The sequence below is a fragment of the Lissotriton vulgaris genome, chromosome 5 (genome assembly GCF_964263255.1).
Source record: "Lissotriton vulgaris chromosome 5, aLisVul1.2, whole genome shotgun sequence".
Classification (NCBI taxonomy): domain Eukaryota; kingdom Metazoa; phylum Chordata; class Amphibia; order Caudata; family Salamandridae; genus Lissotriton; species Lissotriton vulgaris.
The window spans coordinates 408,508,725-408,531,139 of record NC_141693.1 but is presented as its reverse complement, the minus strand read 5'-3'; positions in this window follow the sequence as shown (position 1 = coordinate 408,531,139).

Sequence of the window (22,415 nt, the reverse complement as noted above, 5' to 3'; positions counted from 1 at the left end):
GTGTTTCACTTTGTATATAAGTGGCTGTATGGGTTGGTGACTGACTCACTGTTTGTATGTGTTTTGAAAACAGCATATGTACAGGACTGTATGGATGGATGAGTGTGTATATGTGTATGTTAGTGAGTAAACAACTGTCTCACTATTGTCTTTTTCAGTAACGACATATGTTTTAATCTAGTATATGTGAGTATTGATATATATAAGTAAGTATATGTGAGAGTGAGAGATTGTAAGAGTTCCTGTTTAAATAAGTATGTGTTTCTATAAGTGATTGTTTAAGAGAGTAAGTATGTGTAAGTTTCCTTAGAAGTAAAGTGGTAGTGTGTGTATAGCTGTATATGCAAATAAATGGATGTTCAATAGTTTTTTTGCATGAGTGAATATGTGTGTGAGCAACTTTTGGATGACTGTCGGTGTATAACAGGATGTATAGGTGTATCACTACATATAATGAGTGAGTATATGTATGAGTGACTATATAGAACTGTTGGTGAATGAGTGGATGTGTATATAGATGGTGGAATTACTGAATTGTTTGTTGTAACTGGTATGGGTATCTCCATTTTTTTGAAAATGTTAATTTCTATTTTTGAATATGTGTTTCAAGGCTTACATTACACTGAAAGGAGGTCTGTCACTCTGTCACAAAGATGGTGTCATCAGTGATGTCATGAGTGATGTCACTGACCATGTCATGAGTGATGTAATATATGACGTCATCAGCAGTGCATTGCAGGCGCGCAAGTTATAGTGAGTCCAACTAACTATAACGTGGGAATTTCAATGGTTTTATGTCAGTAAAATTTCCAGCTAACTATAACTGGTGTGAAACCTATGTTTTTTTCAGTGAATTTAATAGGTTTTTTAAATGCTAATTCCTAACTATAACTGGTGTGAAACCTATGGTTTTTTCAGTGAATTTCATAGGTTTTTTAAATGCTAATTCCTTTCTATATTGAGTTTCTAACCTATGATTTTTTTTTAAATTTGCTGTTTTGAGTAAGTATTAATTATTATAATATTTTTTAAAATAATTTTTTCCTGGGGCGCTCTGGGTGCGCGCTCCGGTAAGCTCTCTGGAAAGCGTACCCAGAGCGCTACTTTTGTTCGTGAAAAAAAATATAAATGAAAAGTAAATAATAACGCAAGACATTTAGTACCATGCATATAAAAGCAGTTTTTTTATTAATAAGGAAATGAAAATGATTTTGCAAATCCGTGAAACTATCAAAACGTCACTTTGGCGCGCCGCGTAAGCGCCCCCGGAAGCGCCTAGGTTCGTGCTGCGTATGCGCCCCGGAAGCGGCTACGTCCGTGTATGCCACCCGGAAGCGCTCCGGTGCGCGCAGCGTCAGTGCGTCAAGTCATGTGACCTTAAAATAACACTTTTCATTGGTTGCTAACAGTTTTTTTTACAAGGAATGAAATCCCCACCCATTTCCTTCACTTCTTCTTTCACTTTTGTGACTGAAAGACCTGTTTTTTGCTCTTGGATCTTTCTTGGTTTACCATGGCTGCCAGAGAATCCAGCAGTGAAGATGAGTCTGAATTCATCGATGAAGAGCCTCCTCAGCCAAAGGTGAAGGAGCATTTCATTTGGAAATTTTTTTCAATACCACCTAACCAGAAAAAGGTGAATGCTCCAAAAGTGGAGTGCAGGATCTGCAAACAAGTCCTGTCACGGGGTGACCTCAAAAAGAAATATTTTTTGGGAACTTTACAATGATACGGCATGTGGAGAGGAGGCACCCCCAGAATTTTGCCCGGGAAAGTGTCAGGGCTCTGGCACAAGAGGTTCCCAGTGATGGGGCCTCTACATCCACCGGAGGAGCAACTACTTCTGGGAGGGGGCGATCGCAGGAGCTCGTTCCAAATATTCAACCTGCTTTCAACAATGCTGACCTGAAATGCAGATACTGCGATCAACTCCTTACCTATGGGGAGCAAAGTGTCCTGCTCATGGTTCGAGCATTGGAGAACCATCACTGCTGTTCCCAGCCCTAATTTGTTTTGGTTTTTTTGCTCCTGTTGAGCAGTTTCCATTCCCTGTTTTTGTTTCTGTTCTTAAAAAAAAGAAGAAAAAAAAGTTCTTTCCAGAACTACCTCCAATTCTCATCAAAGAGCTATATTCTTAAAAAAATGAAAAAGAGTAAGTGAAATGGAGTGCATTGATAATGGAAAGGAAAATGAGTAAGAAAGAACAGAAAGGTATGAGAGGAGAAAGGAAGTGAAGTAGGGGGACTGAAAGAAGGTGAGTGTTGGGAAGGAAAGTAAGGAGAAGAAGAGTGAATATGGGGAATGTGGATATTCAAAGAAAATGTTGAAAAGGAACGGGGGTGTGGAAGGGTAAGAAAAGATGCATTGCTGGAGTTGAAGACTGAAGGCCTCATTTATGAAGCCATGCGTCACTTTAACGCCACCAGAGCGTCACTTTTTGTGACGCATCAGTACAGTAAAAAATGCACCTTATTCAGTCATTTTAACAAAGTAGTGCATCTAGGTAGATGCGTCACTTTGTAAGCCCCTGCGCCACATTATTCCTTTGTCAGGTGTAATGTATGCAAAAGGGACGTATTGACGCAAGAAAGGGTCGTAGAGGTGACGCAGTGAAATCTATGAGATATCACTGCGTCAGTTTTATGACGCTGTTGCGTCCAAATATTACGCCTGTTTCACAGCAGACGTGCAGGCCCTTTCACATGGGGCCTGGCCCCATGTGAAAGGATGCATTGCTGGAGTTGCATCATTTTTGAGACACACTCCAGCAATACATCACTTTTGCGCTTACAGATACGTCTGAAATACTGACGTATCTGTAAGAACTTCCAACATAATACGTCATTAATTTAATATGACGCATGAGTAGAAGACTAAAGGCCTCATTTATGAGGCCATGCGTCACTTTAAAGCCACCGGTGCGTCACTTTTTGTGACGCACCAGTGCTGTAAATAATGCACCTTATTCAGTCATATATTTACAAAGTGACGCATCTAGGTAGATGTGTCACTTTGTTAGCCCCTGCGCCACATTATACCTATGTCAGGTGTAATGTATGCAAAAGGGACGTATTGACGCAAGAAAGGGTCGTAGAGGTGACGCAGTGAAATCTATGAGATATCACTGCGTCCCTTTTATGACGCTGTTGCTTCCAAATATTACACCTGTTTCACAGCAGGCTTGCAGGCCCTTTCACATGGGGCTTGGCCCCATGTGAAAGGATGCATTGCTGGAGTTGCTTCATTTTTGTGACACACTCCAGCAATGCATCACTTTTGCGCTTACAGATACGTCTGAAATACTGACGTATCTGTAAGAACTTCCAACATAATACGTCATAAATTTAATATGACGCATGAGTAGAAGACTGAAGGACTCATTTATGAGGCCATGCGTCACTTTAACGCCACCGGAGCGTCACCTCTTGTGACGCACCAGTGCTGTAAAAAATGCACCTTATTCAGTCATATTTACAAAGTGACGCATCTATGTAGTTGCGTCACTTTGTAGGCCCCTGCGCCACATTATTCCTACGTCAGGTGTAATGTATGCAAAAGGGACGTATTGACGCAAGAAAGGGTCGTAGAGGTGACACAGTGAATAAACTGGGGGCCTCATTTATGAAAAGTGACGCATCGCTGCGTGAAAACAGCGATGCGTCACTTTTCAGTGTGCACTGCTTACGACATTCCTGATGCGTCATATTTAATGTATGACGAATCATGTCGCAAGGAGTTACAGATACGTCAGTATTTCTGACGTATCTGTAAACGCAAAAGTGACGCATTGCTGGAGTGTGTCACAAAAGTGACGCAACTCCAGTAATGGGTCCTTTCACATGGAGAAAGCCCTATGTGAAAGGGTTTGCGTCAGTCTTTCGCCTGCTGTGAGGCAGGCGCAAGATTTTGACGGAACAGCATCCTAAAAGTGACGCAGTGAAATCTCATAGATTTCACTGCGTCACTATTACGAGGCTTTTTGCGGGGGAACGCCCCCTCTGCATACATTATACCTGAGGCAGGTACAATGTGGTGCAGGGGTTTAAAAAGTGACGCATCTACCTAGATGCGTCACTTTTTAAATATGGCGCAACGAGGCGCATTTTTTACACCGCTGGTGCGTCACAAAAAGTGACGCACTGGCGGCGCAAAACTGTCGCAAGGCCTTCATAAATAAGGCCCTGGATTTTCCCCATGCTTCGCTCCCCGGTGCGCGTACCGGGTGCTCCCCCCGCGCAAATCGAATTTTTTTTCTTTTTTTAAATGCCCCGCGGGACCCTATTATAGCCCCCACATCAAACCTATGGAGTCAGGGGGGGGGGGGTCTATCCTGTCCCCTTTTAGTCATTTCCCCCTTTTTTTTATGCCACCTCTTGTGTCTCGATCCTACCGAGACACAAGATGGCGGCCGCTCCGGACTGTTTCGAATGTTTACAGACACCCGTGAGCCAATCAGCTTTCCATGCGCAAGTCGCGTAGCACGCCCGGTGCGCTCCCTGGTGCGCGTACCGGGGCGCGCCTATAGATATATATATTTTTTGAACCTAAATTAATCAAAATCCACTGGAGCACATATCTTGAGACATAGCAAAGGCACATCGGGCTACCAGTCCCTACAATTTTGCCAAGTTTGGTGTAAATCCATTCAGCCGTTCGGGCTAAAAGTGAGTTTGACCGCCCTATGGAAATTAACATGGGGAAAATGCGTTTTGGGACCACCCTTTTATCTCGGCCCCCGCTTGACGCATCCCCCCCAAACTTTCAGGGAAGGACCAGAGCTCGACGAGGCCATTTTGAGGGAATTTTCAGACAGATTCGTCAACCGGCGCCAAAGTTATTTCAAATAGAATTTTGAGATTTTGCATTGAAAAAAATCCTAGGGGGAGGAGCCAAGCTCGCGACCGAGATGGCCGCACTGTAGCTCGGCTCCGTCAGCCTTCTTGCCTGAAACGCATATCCTGTACCCTATCCTGCCCCGAGGAGACACATTCGGCAAAATATGGGAAGGTGAAACACTGCTCGCACTCATCGACTGACCCGGGGGCTCCGGGGTGCCGCGGATCCGGAGTTGTGTCCTTGTTTGTTCCGGAGCCTCCGCGGCGTGCAGGCCGGGTACTCGCCAGGGACGCTCGGCCGGAGCGGGGTGTCGACGCCGGCCCCAGGTGAAGGAGAGGGGTCGGCTGAAGAGGCCGTTGTGCGGTTGTACCGTTAGCGACTGACCGGGCCCGGTCTGGTGGCCCGGGGGCTCTGTTGCGGGGCGCGGCCCGCCTCGGACGGGGGTAGACCGTACAGGAGGCTTGTCCCCCCTTTGTTGTCCTGTCCGGCCATCTTGAAGCCCCTCGCCCGGACTCGGCGGGAGGCGCCCGCGAGACGTTGGCGCCGGCGACCCCCGTTCGAAGAGACTCCGGTGGGCCTTATTCAACGGCCTGGTCCAGAGGTTGAGGAACGGATCGTCCCTGCCGCACGGACAAAATGGCGGCCGGCGCCCTGGTTCCCGGACCTGTTTGGGGCGGCGAACCTGGTTTGTTGAACTGCACGCTGGCTGAAGCTAGTGGGCGTGAGCCCACAATTGGTGATATCCTTGCCGCCCTATGTTCCTTGCGTGCCGCCATGGCCTTTGACGCTGTTGTGCAGGATAGCGGTTCTGCCATCATGCCTGTTGGACCGTCCCCCATGATTGCAGCTCGATTGACGGTGTGTGCTGCTTTGCCTCCCTCTGCTGCTGCGGAGAGTGCTGCCACCGTGCACTCAAGGGACAGTATGTCTGCATCCTCGACCCTCCAGGAAGTTTTGATGGTGGCGGACATGAGTGAGGGCCCCACGTCGGGGCCCGTTCAGGTCAGTCTGTCTGGGGAGCTCGGCGGATGTTCGATTCGAACTGCTTTGGTGAGGTCCCACGGCAGCCCCGCGGGTGATATCTCGCTTTTTAGGATGGCGGGACCACACCCAGACTGTTTGCTGCTCCTGATGATGCTATTTGGCAGTTTAGTCTGACAATGCCACTGTCTGCTTTGCTGCTCAAGACTGGAACCGTCTGTTTTGCACCCTTGGCCTGCCTTGTTTCGATCCTGTGTACATTCCATGCCGAACTGCTTGCTGTACTCTACTTTATTGTGCACGAAGGCTGTGATCAGGCGTGGACAGGGGTGAGATAGAATTGCTTCGGCGGACTACTGATTAATGTAAGGAGATAAGAACTGCCCGCAGCTGTGACAATATGACCGATTCCTCTTCTTGTTCCTGATATTTGAGGCTGTGTCGCGCTCGTTTCGATGTGGGTTTCACTTGTGTTAGGGCGGGAGGCAGGAGCTGAATGTTCGGTTGCATATCTCCTCTCCCACTGGATTTCTTTCCCCCTTCCTTTCTCCTTTTTGTCTGTTGTGTCCTTTTCTTACTTTCTTATTCTTCTGTATTTCGGGTTCTACTTAGGGCGACAGGGACGCTGCTGGGGGGGTAGGCCGTAGCCTTCTGCAAGGGTGCAGGGTGGTGTGGGAGGGTTGGGGTCTTTATATTGTTCGTTTTTTCTTAGTTCTATGGCTCTTTTGTATCCCTTTATCGGGTCGCTGGGTCCGCGCGCGTCCTCCATGGAGTGTTAGTCGGTAGTGTAGGGGATGACTTCCTCGCTTCCATGATTTTGACTGCACATATATCATGTCTTGCATGCCTTGACCCCGATTGCGGGTCGTCCAGTTCTGTGTGCTTTATTTGCTGTGAGACACGTGCAGTGGCGCTGCGTTCTTTCTTCCTCTCTTTCTACTGTTCTTTTCTCTACCCCTCCCCTCTTTTTCTCTTTACTGGGTTAGTATAGTGGATGGCTGTCTTTGCGTTGCTGTTCTGATTCCTTTGATTTGTACCGGCGCACATTCAGGTGGTAACAGGTGTGTGCTAGGCCGTGGTGGGGATTGATTTGAAACGGGGCGAATATACGTTGACTTTTGCTAAGTGTTGCTGTTACTTCTATTTCTCATTGCTCCTTTGTATTGATGCCTTACCAACAGCCCACCATGGGAACTTAGATGTCAACGGTTGCAGCTGATCCTGCTATACTTCCTATTATATTATAAAATTAACCTTATTTAATCCTGCTCCTAGCAGTTATACTTGGCCTCTTAATGTTTGATTGCTTGATTATATCCTACTGAGTGACTGCTGGGGATCTTCAACGCTGACTCACGTACGCTCATACTGTGTCGTGGCCGGCCTGGTTGGTTGTAGGCCCGTATTTGTACGCTTCTATATGCACAATAAAGGTTTTAAAAAATAAATAAATAAATAAATAAATAAAAAATCCTAACTATAACTACCTACTGGCGACCACCAGCTGATTGGCTGTTGGGTGTCTGTAAACATTCTAAACAGTTCGGAGCGGCCGCCATCTTGTGTCTCGGTAGGATCGAGACACAAGAGGTGGCCAAAACAAAGGGGGAAATGACCATAAGGGGGCAGAGTAGACCCTCCCTGACCCCCTAGGTTTGATGTGGGGGCTTTAAAAGGGCCCAGCGGGGCCCAAAAAAAAAGTAAAATTTTTTTCGATTTTTTTGCGGGGGGAGCACCCGGTACCCGGGAAGCGGACCGGGGAGCGTACTATGGGGAAAAAAGAATGATAGACTTTTCAAATATTGTATGTTTATTAATTGTTCTATTGTTGTTTTTTTTTTGTTTTTTTTTAAATTTAAGTACCAACATGTAGGTACCAATGCAGAGTCTAAAATTTAATATACACTGTCTCCTTTGTAGATATCTTGCATGTTGTTACAGAAGTTATTGTGGTATATGGAATTCATACCATAGTCTGTCAGGAAAGCAGAAACAATATGGAGGCAGGAGTCTCCTAATGGTTTGTTTATATATATATTTTTGTAGTGTCTGTTCCCTGACGAAGGGCATCAACTAATGCCCGAAATGCATTGGATTTATCTATAAGACATTGCCTGAAGTGAAATATGTGTACAAAACCAACATATCATGGTTGAAAAACAAGAGGAAAGAAAATACATAAAAATAAAAACATTACAATGAACTAAATTGATAAAACAAGTGTGGAAGTCTCTTTCTAGTAAATAGACAAACAATATTGTGTGCCTAAAGGGATGAAGCCAGTGATTCACTAGCATCACATCCAAGTCATGTATTTCTGACGCCGTGGGACTCTCGACGCCACCTTTGGAGCACCAACAAACGCAGTCAAACTGCTTGTACAAATTCAAGCGAAAATAGCTGTGCATTTGCCCTAAACCAATTTTTATTGTTACAAACTGTAGTTTATCATCACCCTTTGTTTTAACCTCACTACTTTTCTCTCACCCTACCTCACCCCTGTTTTCTTACTCTGCTTCCCTCACTTATTCTTATCCTCCATATTTACTTCTCTTTTCCTTAGTTTCCTATCACATTCAACTTCTTTCAGTGCCCCTGCTAATCCACACTCCCTCACTTACCTTTTTTTCTGGTTCACTTAGTCCCTTTCTGACACTCCTTCCTTTACTCTCTCTGTTCTTTCTTTCTGTCACTCCCCATGTCTTACCCTTATTCACTTTTATCCACCCTCTTTCACTCCTCTTTACTTACACTCACTGCTATTTTCTTTCCCTCCGTCACCATTGTTCCTTTTCTCTGGTTCCGTCACTACCTTTCATTCCTCATCCTTTACTCTCCCTCCTTTTACTGAGGGGTGCCGCTCGCAGCTGTTTGCTGAACTCGTGTATCTGCTTTTGAAACCCTGCCTGTTTGCCTGCAGAAGCGGTGGAGTGGAGTATCGGACCTTTTACCTTTAATCAAGGAGAGTGTGAGGCGTCTTTAACAGGGGCCGGGACTGCGAGACCCAGGGTTCCGCGCAGGATCAACGCAGCGCACCTGGAGTCTCTTCCCGCCCCTGCTCCTCCCCGTTTGCCCAGCCTGACCTGTGCCTTCATAACGGCTCGCGGCCCCCGCTCCGCGGGAGCCGCTCGCAGCTGTTTGCTGAACTTGTGTATCTGCTTTTGAAACCCTGCCTGTTTGCCTGCAGAAGCGGTGGAGTGGAGTATCGGACCTTTTACCTTTAATCAAGGAGAGTGTGAGGCGTCTTTAACAGGGGCCGGGACTGCGAGACCCAGGGTTCCGCGCAGGATCAACGCAGCGCACCTGGAGTCTCTTCCCGCCCCTGCTCCTCCCCGTTTGCCCAGCCTGACCTGTGCCTTCATAACGGCTCGCGGCCCCCGCTCCGCGGGAGCCGCTCGCAGCTGTTTGCTGAACTCGTGTATCTGCTTTTGAAACCCTGCCTGTTTGCCTGCAGAAGCGGTGGAGTGGAGTATCGGACCTTTTACCTTTAATCAAGGAGAGTGTGAGGCGTCTTTAACAGGGGCCGGGACTGCGAGACCCAGGGTTCCGCGCAGGATCAACGCAGCGCACCTGGAGTCTCTTCCCGCCCCTGCTCCTCCCCGTTTGCCCAGCCTGACCTGTGCCTTCATAACGGCTCGCGGCCCCCGCTCCGCGGGAGCCGCTCGCAGCTGTTTGCTGAACTCGTGTATCTGCTTTTGAAACCCTGCCTGTTTGCCTGCAGAAGCGGTGGAGTGGAGTATTGGACCTTTTACCTTTAATCAAGGAGAGTGTGAGGCGTCTTTAACAGGGGCCGGGACTGCGAGACCCAGGGTTCCGCGCAGGATCAACGCAGCGCACCTGTATTCTCTTCCCGCCCCTACCCCTCCTATAAAAACGTGCCTCTGACGCATAGCGGGACGCGTGTGCGGGACGCCGGACGAAGCCCGGACAAAGGGCGGACAGTCTTAGACAGTCCGAGACAGGCTGAGACTGGACTGGGCAAGTCACTCTGCCTTTGTTGAACCTGATTTTTACCATACAGTAAGACTATTAATCCCTGAAATACTCGTTCACCCTTTGTTAATTTCGTACTGTATTACCGTGAGTTTGTTTGCTTGTCTTGGCAGTTGGCCAAATATTAGGACTTAACATCAACCTCATTCAAAATGCCAAAGAAGAATGTTGTGGTGGGGGGTAATTCCATAGAAAATTATATGGTACAAGTAGTGTCAAAGATCAATAATGATAGGAGACAATCTTTAGGTCTTAGTCACTCCCCAAATGTATCTCCCCTAAGCCCTTCACCAGACTCACCATGGTTAGATATCCCATCTCAGGCCGAGGGAAGTGTAATTTTAGATTCTGAGACACTTGAAAATGGCCCATCAAACATGAGTATCAATATAGCTCAGGATCAAGATATAGCTACGATCAATGTCTCAGACTCGCAGATAGTAGACCCTGAAGAAAATCATACTGCACAAGACAGTGAGCAGACAACCATAGAAGCCGATCCTCCTGTTCAAGCTCCAGCTCCTCGAGCGATCAGAAAGTGTAGAAAAACTCAACTACTTCGCGGTGGAGTTAGTACAGGGAGGAAGAGGGCCGCGTCACCATTGAGAAGCAGGGAAAAAGGTAGGAGGAAATTAGAAGAGGACGAAAAATTAAATACGGAAGAAGAGCTTATATCCAGGATAGTAGATTTAATTGACACCAAATTTAGAGCCTTAATTAAACCGGTAGTGGCCAAACTGGATAAGTTATCCGCAGATGTGAAAAAGCTGGGAGTAGATCAAAAGAAGTTAATGGAAGAAGTGTCCAACATATCCGGTACTGTTAAAAATCTGGCCATGCCTGTAAAAGAGGTATTTGGCCTCCAGCCAGATACAGGCACAATTCCTAACATCACAAGGGTAAATCATTCAGATCAGACGCCAAATACTGCATCCAACCAGTCACCGTCAAGGGACATCCACCCTCCACAACCATCAGAAATAACCCTTCCAAGAGCAGAAGAAGACACACTACACTTCATTGAGGACGCAGCCCCTTTAGTGCTGGTTTTAGCAAATGCACCCCCTCTAACACCGGACCAAACTGAATCACCCACGGCGCTAACAAGTAAAGCCCTGCACTGGCTATCGGGCAATATGCGGTTGGCCCCCTGGGGGAAGCAACAGCTAGCTAGAGATATTAAATCAGCCAGAAGGGCCACCTGGATAGCCAAAACCCCAAAAAATTTAAAGGCGACTGCATAATTATAAACTTTGCAAACTCTGCAGTCTTACCAAATATCCTTCCAAACATTCTACCACCACAACGAAGGAGAGGTACTATCATCCCTCTCACTTTGGAATTTTTTGGTAAAAAACAAAGGAGTATGACATACCCTAAGCCTAATCATACCTACATTAGACCAATATGGCCAGAAAAAATAAATGGTTGGGGCTTTGATGTACCAGTAAATAACTGGGGTTATAGTAGGGATGGATATGACCAACCACCACGACCATATCATACAGATCCCCATTACTTTAATATCCCCACTTCCAATAGGTATGATATGTTCTCTGCGGAGGGCGGGCTGGACGGGGTAGAATGACTACCAGAAGACGTAGGCATAGTGAATGTGAATACTTGTAGTACTGTAATCCCTACTACTAATCCACCTGCAATAGAGAATTTGAACAGAACACAATGTGGACGTCAAAAATGTATGGAGGGACTTTTATTGTTATCATGGAATATAGCCGGTCTTTCTGATAAAATGCAAGACAAAGACTGGCTGCACTATGTTAAAAAATATCCCATAATATGTCTTCAAGAAACCTGGGTAGTAGGGAAAAACCTGTACATTGAGGGATATCAGAGCTTCACAATCCCGGCAATACCATCTGCAAGTGGAAGAGCTAAAGGGGGTTTGGCCATCTTTGTCAGTTTGTCGCTTATATGTCACAAAATTGAACATAAATCTGATAACAATAACATACAGGTTTTGGAATTCAGAAGGGGTAAAACTAATTTTGCACTGATTAACTTTTATAACTCTGTGAACCAGGCTGGAGATTGCAATATAGAAATCTTACGCGATTTGCTAGGGGCAATTGATAGTTCTCTGCCATGCTCTAAAATTCTAGTAGGTGATTTTAACACACATTTATGTGGGAACCCTAGCGTGGGACCTGTTGGACAATTGGGCTGTAACAGTATGGAAGGAATACACTTTGAACACTCGCGGAGGGGTACAGGGTTAAATGAGTTAATAAATGAAAACAATCTATTCACGGCAATGTCGACAGTACCTGATCAAACTGTATTCCCAATCCCTACTTTTAAAGGCCATGCCACAGGTACATATATAGACCACATCCTTATCTCAGCTGACTTTGTTAATATCATCGAGGATTTTAGGATCCTCATGAGTATTTACAGCGACCACAACCCTTTATGCATTACTATGGGCATGAGTCTACTTGAAAAATGTACTCCTCGTGAGGACCGTGGCCTTTTAAAATGCATTAACGGGAAGCGTGGCTTAAAATGGGCAATGGTGGATTGCGATCAATTTTATACCTCTATTAGTGCAGTCTGTAATCAAGAATTAATGATATGTACATCCCCTGCATCAGCTCCGTCGCAAATCCTGACATCCTTTAAGGAGATAGCTAACAAGGTGGAGTCTTTTCTAATGGTACCCAATAAGGGAAGGATAAATTCAAATTGCAATCCAAAATGGTTTGACAGTGATTGTTCAAAGGCCAGTCGCGAGCTCAAGAAAGCCTTAAAAACAAAACCGAGAGATCCATTGATCATCAGGGGTCTGCGGAACGATTATAAGAAATCACTGGCTACTCGCAAGCGAGCAGTTAAAAAAAGTGTATGGGAGTCACTCCTAGAGCCCGAGACCTTAAAAAATAGCTCGAAGTTTTGGGAGATAATCAACAAACCAATATTTGATTGTCCTACCATCCCAAATGTGGGCACAAACATATCAGAGGACGAATGGATAGACCATTTCAGTTCTATTTTTATAAATAATGAATCACAGGCAGAACACAATTCAGGTACAGGTAGAGATATTTCTCTATGTTTTACAAATGAGGAAATAGTTAAAGGAATTAAAGGTCTGTCAAATAATAAGGCCCCGGGTCCCGATGGACTTCCGCCTGACCTCTTTAAGTCACGCGAAGCACTATGGGCGCCGGTACTCACAGCAGTACTTAATGCAGCTGTGTTATGTGGATGCCCAAAATCATGGGGGGTATCTACAATAGTCCCTATATTCAAGAAAGGAGACCGTAGCAGCCCGGCCTGCTACAGACCGATATCGCTAATAAATTCTGTGGCAAAAGTGATAGGAGGAGTCATTTTAAATAGATTGACTAGTTGGTCAGAGGAAAATAATATATTATCTCCAATCCAGTATGGTTTTAGGCATGGACATTCTACCATTTCTCAATGTCTGAACTTATATCTTATAGTCGGGAAGTACACCAAGGCTCGAAGAGGAACGATTCATATGGCGTTCATGGATCTCTCTTCGGCCTTCGATTGTGTGAACCGTGGGAAGCTCTGGGGCGCCATGGAAAAAATGGGCGTGGACAAAAACCTAGTAAACTTTCTAGAAGACATACATTCAGATACCAAAGCGAATGTCAGATACACCCAGGACCTAAAAGTGACCAAAGATTTTGGAGTGTTTCGGGGCGTCCGGCAAGGATGTATTCTGGCCCCGTTCCTCTTCAATCTATACATTAACGACCTGGAAGAGACCCTTTTAAGTACCAACACAGACTATCCATACATTGGTCGAAAAGGTCTGCCGGTTTTATTATATGCGGACGACGCAGTCCTTTTATCTAGAACGGCCAATGGACTCCAAATTTTACTAGATTCCTTTTACACTTTTATGAAGACCAGAGATTTAAGTATTAATAACACTAAATCCTACATAATGAAGGTTGGTCAAGGTTTTAAAAAAACAAACCACCTAAATGTAGCTGGAGTGGAAATACCTGTAACGTACACATTCTCCTATCTCGGGGTCCTCTTTGACAGTCAACTTAAATGGGGACCCGTGATCCAGAAAAAGAAGGGAGACGTTTCAAGGGTAAACGCGGCTATATTGGATTTCTCAAAAAAGCTGGGAAATAGCCCAGTTGCCGCTCTACTCCAACTATACAAGGCCAAAAGTGTAACCACAGCTTGTTACGGCAGTGAAATATGGGGATACGTTCCCTTGGACGTACTCCAGATAGTTGAAAATAATTTTTTAAAACAGATTTTAAGGGTCCCAAGGGGTACAGCAAACTATTCTGTGCATGAAGAACTGGGGGTTCCGTATGTTAGTGATAAAATTGCATTGAATCCCATGTTATGCTGGATGAACAGCTGGTTAAATGACAATATCCCCCTGACCAAGCTTATTCTAAGAGAAGCACTTACATGGGATAACAGGTTGGAGGTTCCCTGGCTTAAATATTTATCTAAATGTTTTACTGATTTAGGCCGTCCTGAACTCTTTTTATGCCCGGAATCCATCACTAAAATAGATCTTATTACGGTCAAAAATGCTTTTATTGACTCGAGACAACAGGAAAGGGAATCATGTGAACTAAAAAAAGAAAGTGTACGCAATCAAATACTAATTAAAAGCACTTTGCTTATGGAACCCTACCTGACATGGCAAATGTCAAGTTACGACCGATTCCTGTTAATAAGGTTCAGGTTCAACCTGTTTCATCTTTTGCTGGCGGTACCTAGGGGTTCTCATCGAGGTCAAGTCTTGCCAGCTTGCGGCTGCGACGATAAGTCTCCGCAAGATCTGGCACACTTTCTGTTTTTTTGCCCCTTTTATGCTGTACCAAGGAAGCTATACTTGAAACCCTGTTTGAAAAAATTGAACTTCCAACAATTGGGTCCTGCACAACATTTTTTACAGCTGCTAAATTGTGATTACACTTTGTTTATATGTAGTTTTTTAAGAATGGCGATCAAATTTAGAAATAGTATGGAAGGATAATAATATTGATACTGTTATTTATAACTGTTGTCAAAGGAACACTATTTTTAAACGGTCTTCAATATCTTGATACAGTGCTGTATTTTTAATTCTGTGATTTTTATCTGTAATTGATTACGCTTTTTTAAGATTATGTGTATGTCATGTTATTATCTGTAATGTAAATACTTTTATGGTTGTCAAATCGAACAACCGAATAAAGTTATTTGACTTGACTTGACTTGCCTGTCATCCCCCATTCACATTCTCCTAGAACATCTGCTTTAGTTTTCTTCCTCTTTCCTCTCTTCTTTTGCTCCCTTATTCATTTTCTTTTCTTAGTTACTCCCTCTTATACCTTTTCTCTGTTTTACTATCTCTTACACAGTCCCTCTGTGTTTCTCCCTCTAGCTCTCTTTCTCTTTACACCACTCTCTTTTTTTCCCCATTCCTCATGCTCACTCCTTTTTTTTTGTTGGTGCGCTGACGGGACGCGGCCCGGTACGCGCACGCGTTCAGTAAATATATATATATTTATATATATATATAGTCACTGAAAAAAACATAGGTTTCACACCAGTTATAGTTAAGAATTAGCATTTAAAAAACCTATTAAATGCACTGAAAAAACCATAGGTTTCACACCAGTTTTATTAGGTGGAAATTTTACTCGCATAAAACCATTGAAATTCCCACTTTATAGTTAGTTGGACTCACTATAACTTGCGCGTGCAATGCACTGCTGATGACGTCACATATTACATCACTCATGACATGATCAGTGACATCACTCATGACATCACTGATGACATCTCAAATTACATCACTGATGACATCATCCAGTGAATGTGTATCTTTCTAAAAAATAAATATTTTTTATATATGTATATCTAAAGGTTGATGGAAGAATAAATGGGTAAATAAATGTCTAAATGGATGTTTTTTTTGTGTAAAATTGATTGGTTAACTGACTTATTAAATGTATCTTAGTGAATACATATATTAGCGAGTAATGTTTAAATATTTAAATATCTGTATCTGTGTCTCACTTTGTGTATAAGTGGCTGCATGGGTTGGTGAGTAGCTACATGAGTGTGTATATGGGTTATTAGTTGTTTTTTTGAATATCAGTATCAGTGTCTGTATGGTTCGGTGGGGGATATTACTTAGAGCACAGATGCATGAATGAGTGACTCACTATTTGTATGTATTTTGAAGACAGCATGTGTGCAAGACTGTATGGGTGGATGATTGTGTGTATGGGTGGGTTAGTGAGTATGTGTTTTTATAATTGATTGTTTAAGAGAGTAAATATGTTTCCGTTTCTGTAGAAGTATGTGTAGTGGTGTGTATATAGCAGTATAATCAAGTAAATGGTTTTTTGATGCATTTTATTTATTTGCATGTGTGAATTTGTGTGTGAGTAACTATATGGATGAGTATTAGTGTGTAACAGGATGTATAGGTGTATGAGTACATATGATGAGTAAGTACGTGCATGAGTGACTATATAGAACTGTTGGTGAATGAGTGGATGTGTATGTAGATGTTGGAATTACCTAATAAGTTGTTGTAATTGGTATTGGTTTCTCCTTTTTTAAGAAAATGTTAGTTTCTATTTTTGAATGTGTGTGTCAAAGGTTATTTTATGCTGATAGGAGGTCTGCCACTTTGTCACAAGGATGTTGTCATCAGTGATGTCATTTGAGATGTCATCAGTGATGTCATGAGTGATGTCACTGACCATGTCATGAGTGATGTAATATGTGACGTCATCAGCAGTGCATTGCACGCGCAAGGTATAGTGAGTTCAACTAACTATAACGTGGGAATTTCAATGGTTTTATGCGAGTAAAATTTCCACCTAACTATAACTGGTGTGAAACCTATGGTTTTTTCACTGAATATATATATATATATATATATATATATATATATATATATATATATATATATATATATATATATATATATATATATATATATATATAGATATATATTTTATATATATATGTATTCACTGAAAAACCAATAGGTTTGAGGCCTGATATAGTTAGGAATTAGCATTTAACATTAGGAGGAGGCAAGATGGCCGCGGGTGGGTTGTGGTGAACAGTCGCACCAAAAACCTCTCTCATATCTGGACATAACAACATGAGTTAGTTGAGCGCTAGTATGATAGCGCTAGACCTCCCCGGATGGCTTTCGACTTTGCTTTTGACTTTGCTCGCATGAGAATCGGATCTGATACTGGGGAGTGTATTCCACTAATAACTGCTCAGACAACTACTAACCACCTTGGGGGCTGGGTGGCGGCCGAACTTGGCAGACTAACAAGGAAACTGAGAGCTTTTACAGGTAGCCTGCTTAAGCAAGCGGTGAATATATCAGCTTTAGGGATCAAGGATTGGAGCGATTCACTCCGCACGAAAATGCCACCAAGGCCTGCAAAGGCCGATAAGAAGAAAGTTAAAGACGGTAGTGAGATGAGCAATTCAATCCCTGCTGTTCCGGAGACACCCGCCATGCCGAAAACGCAGCTACCGGCAAGGAACCCAGGCGCTATAAAGAAAGTGACTGAGCCTCTTATTAAAAAGAAAATGGATCTAGAAGGAAAACCGCTGGGCAGAGAGGAGAGCGTCATGGCGAAAGAGCGCATCAAAGTAACAGAAAAGCCAGCGATCCTTAAAAACAAAAGCAAAGGGACCCCTCTTAGGCAGCCCACCTTACCGGAATCGTTCATCCGCCAAGCCAACTCAGACGGCGGAATTACCAGCAGGAGTCCAGGAGTCCCCGGCGTTACAGAATCAGAACCTGAGGTCAGTCAACAGAGCGTCCTCGAGGACGCAGCGGCAGCAGCAACAACGGGAGCTGGGAACGTGACAGACGCTGAGGCAGCTGTTACTAAGCAACCGGTCTCGCTGACTTCTCCGTTCTCTGCGAACCTCGAGCAGAACGCCAGCAGAAGCACACAGGAGGTAGCAGATGGGAATGCGGGACAGAGGGCTGTGATGGGCGCCGAAAAGGAAGGAGTGAAGGAGATGCCTCAGAGGGTGTTGTACAAAGAAAGGATTACCGTGGATAAGGAAAGCGGTAAGGGGGAGCCAAGAGTGCCAAGAGGGCCAAGAGGGCAAGAGAATGCTGATATGTTGCAGGCAATCATGCAGGTGGAAGCAGAACTAATGGCTAAATCCCCTAATCCCACATGGGGAAGTGCGGTAAGCTTGGTGGCAGAAAAGTCAGAAGCCGGTTACCCCAGGGAGAAGGAAGATGTATGCTCATTGGAGGGGGAGCGTTTCTTTTCAGTAGATGAGGATTCCGACTCTGTTCAACAGGAGGGAGAGATATCAGATGAAGAGGAAGAAGAAGAGGCGGAGAAGGAGGAGGATGAAGATGAAGAGGAGGATGATTCATGGACAGGGTCTACCTCTTCTGAAACTGATATAGGTAAGGAGTCTACACTAAAAAAGAAACAGACAAGGCGCCACAGGCACGAAAGATCGCCCACAAGGGGTGCTGAGAGGAAAATGGACTGGGATTATTCGGCGACATCGCAGACGTACCAGGAAGAGCCAGAAACAGGCCCAAGACAAGATGATGCATTAGGAAGAGTATTTAACATGCTGAAACAAATACAAACCGAAGCGAGATCTACAAGTCGTAAAACAAGACAGGACTTTAAGAAGATCCAAACGACGCTTCGGAAGACAAACAAATTATATGAAGGTCTGGCAGGGAGAGTTGCTGAGGTGGAGGAGAGAACAGGCAAGATGGAAGATGACTTCCGCAGCTTTAGCGAATTTAAAACACAACAGGAAAAGAAGGCGGATGATTTTCTCTGGAAGATGGAGGATTTCGAAAATCGCCAACGACGCAATAATGTTCGCATTTTGGGTGTGGCGGAAGGGCTTGAAGGGCAAGACCCTAGGGGTTTTGTGGTCAAACTACTAAGGGGTGCTTTTCCTGAGTCCCAGTGGCAGTGGGAGGCAGAGATACAGAGGGCGCATAGGTTCCCCTTTGTCCAGCGAAAGACATATGGAGCTGAAGGAGGCTCTAAAGCACCACTCCCCAGAGCAATATTAGTGTATGTTGGAAACTTTCTACTCCGAGAGCAAATTATCCAGAAAGCCAGACCTGACAGTAAAAGAACTGTGGAGGGTGTTACATTTTTTACTAGACCTGACTTCTGTCATGTGACAGTTGAAAGGAGGTGGAGACTCAGGAAACTGATCTCGGAGTTTCAGGCTTTAGGATCAGAGGCGTATCTGCTATTCCCAGCTAGGTTGAAAGTGGTCACAAAGGGCAAGGTCAGGATGTTTATGTCGGAAGTGAAAGCACAGGAGTTTATTCAGGAGCTGGGAAGGGCGAAAAAAGAGGGTCATTGAGGAAAGGTTCTATGCCGTAGAAAGGGGGGGATACTGGAGAAGTTGGGAGAGGGGTGCGACTAACACAACCTGGAAGTGTCCACACATAGGTCATTGCTGACCTATTTGCCTGTAGGGAGGGAAAGACAGGGGAGGGGGGGGAGAGGGGTGGGGGAAGCCAATAAACAGTGGAAATGTATAGTTTGGATATGTCAGTTAGCACACATTGATCATATATAGTGTTTGTTGTTTATATTTTTGAGTAGAGAAGGAAGGAGAAAGATTGGAAGGGGGGGAAGGAGGATTAAGGAAACAGTTGGGATACGAAGAAATGTCTTTTTTTACAAAACACAATGTCATGTAAGATAGTCTCTATAAATGTATGTGGTCTAAATGATCCAAGGAAAAGGGCGAATGTAGCAGCTTATATAAGAACTTTACAAGTGGATTTAGTATGCTTACAAGAAACGCATATAGAGGAAAAGCAGATATACTTAATGAATCAATTGGGCTTCGATGTACTCGCAGCTAGTAGGCAAGGATCTAGGACAAGAGGAGTTGCTATCCTGGGGAGAAGAAGAGATGTGATAGTTAAAAGAAAGAAAGAGGACCACTGGGGGAGATGGGCTATGGCGGAATTAAGCTTTAAAGGGCTCAGTGTAACATTAGTAACCATATATGGTTCCACGGAGGATGATCCGGAGATATGGCAATTTTTAGATACAGAACTAGCACAGTGGCCCGAACCAGTAATATGCTGTGGCGATTTTAATTTGCATGACCCTACAAGTTCATTTATGAATACAGGAGTGGTGTATAATGGTAGAAAGAGAAAAGTAAATAGAGCTATTGCCAATATGGTTAACAATAATCTTTTGGCAGATCCCTGGGTAATGCAACATCCACTGCTAGATGGCAGTACTTTTTTTTCGGCACCTCATCAGGTGTTGGTGAGATTAGATTATTTTTTAGTCTCAAGGTCTTTGGTTTTTGAGACACTGATTGAAAAGCAACCAAGGGTTATTTCTGATCATAGTCCATTAATATTGACAGTTAAGGTTCCACAAGTACAGAGTAAGAGATCTACATGGACTTTTGAGAGGAGTCTTCTCCAAGATGTCGATTATAGGAAGCACATGGAAGGGTGGATTAGGTCCTTCTGGGAGATTAATCATGGAACCGCCTCTGTAGGACAAACTTGGGATTGTTTTAAAGCAGGAGTTAGAGGAGAAACACTGTGCTATGTGTTGACAAGACGCAAGAAAGAGAGGTTAAAGATTGAAGCTATCCGGCAAAAGTTGATTACAGAAGAAGGAAAATTAGCTGCTGCAGTAAAATCCAAATCTAGTTTGGAAAATGTATTATTAACATTGGTAGCATTGAAGGCAGACGCAGTAGAAAGTTTCTCGAGAAAGCTTGCTGAAAAATACTTGGCTAAAAAAGAAGAGACCTATGAGTGCAGTGAGAAAGTGGGTCACATCCTTGCGGTTAAAGTTAGACAGCAGAGGGCAGCTGCAGAGATAAAAGAGATATTGGATCCACTGGGTGTTATTGTCACAGGCCCAGATAAGATAAGAGATGTCTTTAGAGTTTTTTATGAAAAATTGTATACACAGGAAGACACAGAGGGAATAGTGGAAGTTAGGAACTATCTAGAGACATTTGCCCATCATCTGTCACAAAAGAGGAAGGAGAAATGTTAGAGTCTACCCTAGGTCTGGAGGAATTTATCGATGCATTAAATAGTTTACCATCAGGAAAGGCATCCGGACCTGACCAAATCCCGGTTGAGTTTTATAAAGTATTCCGTGATTGTTTGTTGATTTATATGTTTGAGGTTATGTTACATGTACAGCAAGGGGGGCAGTCACCGGATTCATGGCGAGGGGCAGATATAATTGTTATTGCTAAAAAAGGGAAGCCCGTAACTCTTCCTGGATCTTACAGACCAATTACATTGATGAATTCAGATAGCAAGGTATATTCAAAGATGTTGGCAAAGAGATTAGCAGGCTGTATTGAACACTTGGTGAGCCCATCGCAGCATGGTTTCATACCCGGGAAGGGTACTACACAGCATATTAGGACATTGATCACTATGAGCGACGCGGCAGAAGTCACAGGCGACCCTATTTCAGCACTCTTTTTAGACGCCGAGAAGGCTTTTGATAGGGTCGCCTGGGAATATCTATGGGAAGCTATGAAGTGGTGTGGTATTGGTCCAGGATACATACGAGCTATACAAGCCTTATATAGAGATCCGGTTGTAAAAATTAGAGTAAATGGAGGTCACTCAGATCTAGTACATATACAAAGGGGGACTCGCCAGGGCTTCCCCTTCTTCCCCACTGTTGTTTGCCCTGTATATAGAGCCATTATTACGCAAACTAGAGGGAAACCGTGATATTCAGCCTATGTCATTAAATGGTTGCACTGTGAAAACTCTCGCCTACGCTGACGACGTGGCTATACTGACTCCAAATCCGGATATAGCCATGTTGGGAGTAGAAGCAGAAGCGCATGACTTTGGGCTGATCTCAGGATACAGTCTAAATAAAACAAAAACCCAGATAATCATGAATAGGTTTGCAACAAATCCGGATAGCAGGGTGATCAATAGTGCAATATATTTAGGGATTGATATATCTGCAAAGTTGGAGGAGATAGTCGAGCGCAATATGGAACCATTGTTAGCAAAGGTTAAAAATGACCTGGAAAGGATAAATAACTTGCACCTTTCTCTGGTCGGATGTACGAATGTCTTGAAAATGATGGTCCTGCCTAAGTTTTTGTATTTATTCAGGTCAATACCTTTAATTTTCGAGAACAAATGGTTCAATAGGCTGGAGAGTGTAGCTAACAGATTTATCTGTGCGCGAGGAAAAACTCGTAGGGCTTATAAATTCATCACTTTGCCAAGGGATAGAGGGGGCTGCGGTGCACCAGATTTTAGATCATACTACCTGGCTGCTGCTCTCCAGTACATGCAGGGAATAATAGGAGGAGGTGCGGGGTCATCAAAGACCATTAATATGTCAATCGAAGCTTATACAGTGGTATTAGGACAAAATACTGTAAATTGTTTCCTGTACTTTACGGATTTGGGCTATCTTAGAAGGCAGACATATAAGACTCTTAGGGCGGCACTTAAAATCTGGAGCTCCTTTTTGAAAAAGACAGGTATGGGTAGATTTAATAGGTATACCAAAGTTTATAAAAACAAATCCTTCCCTGAAGAAATTTTTGCTGATTCA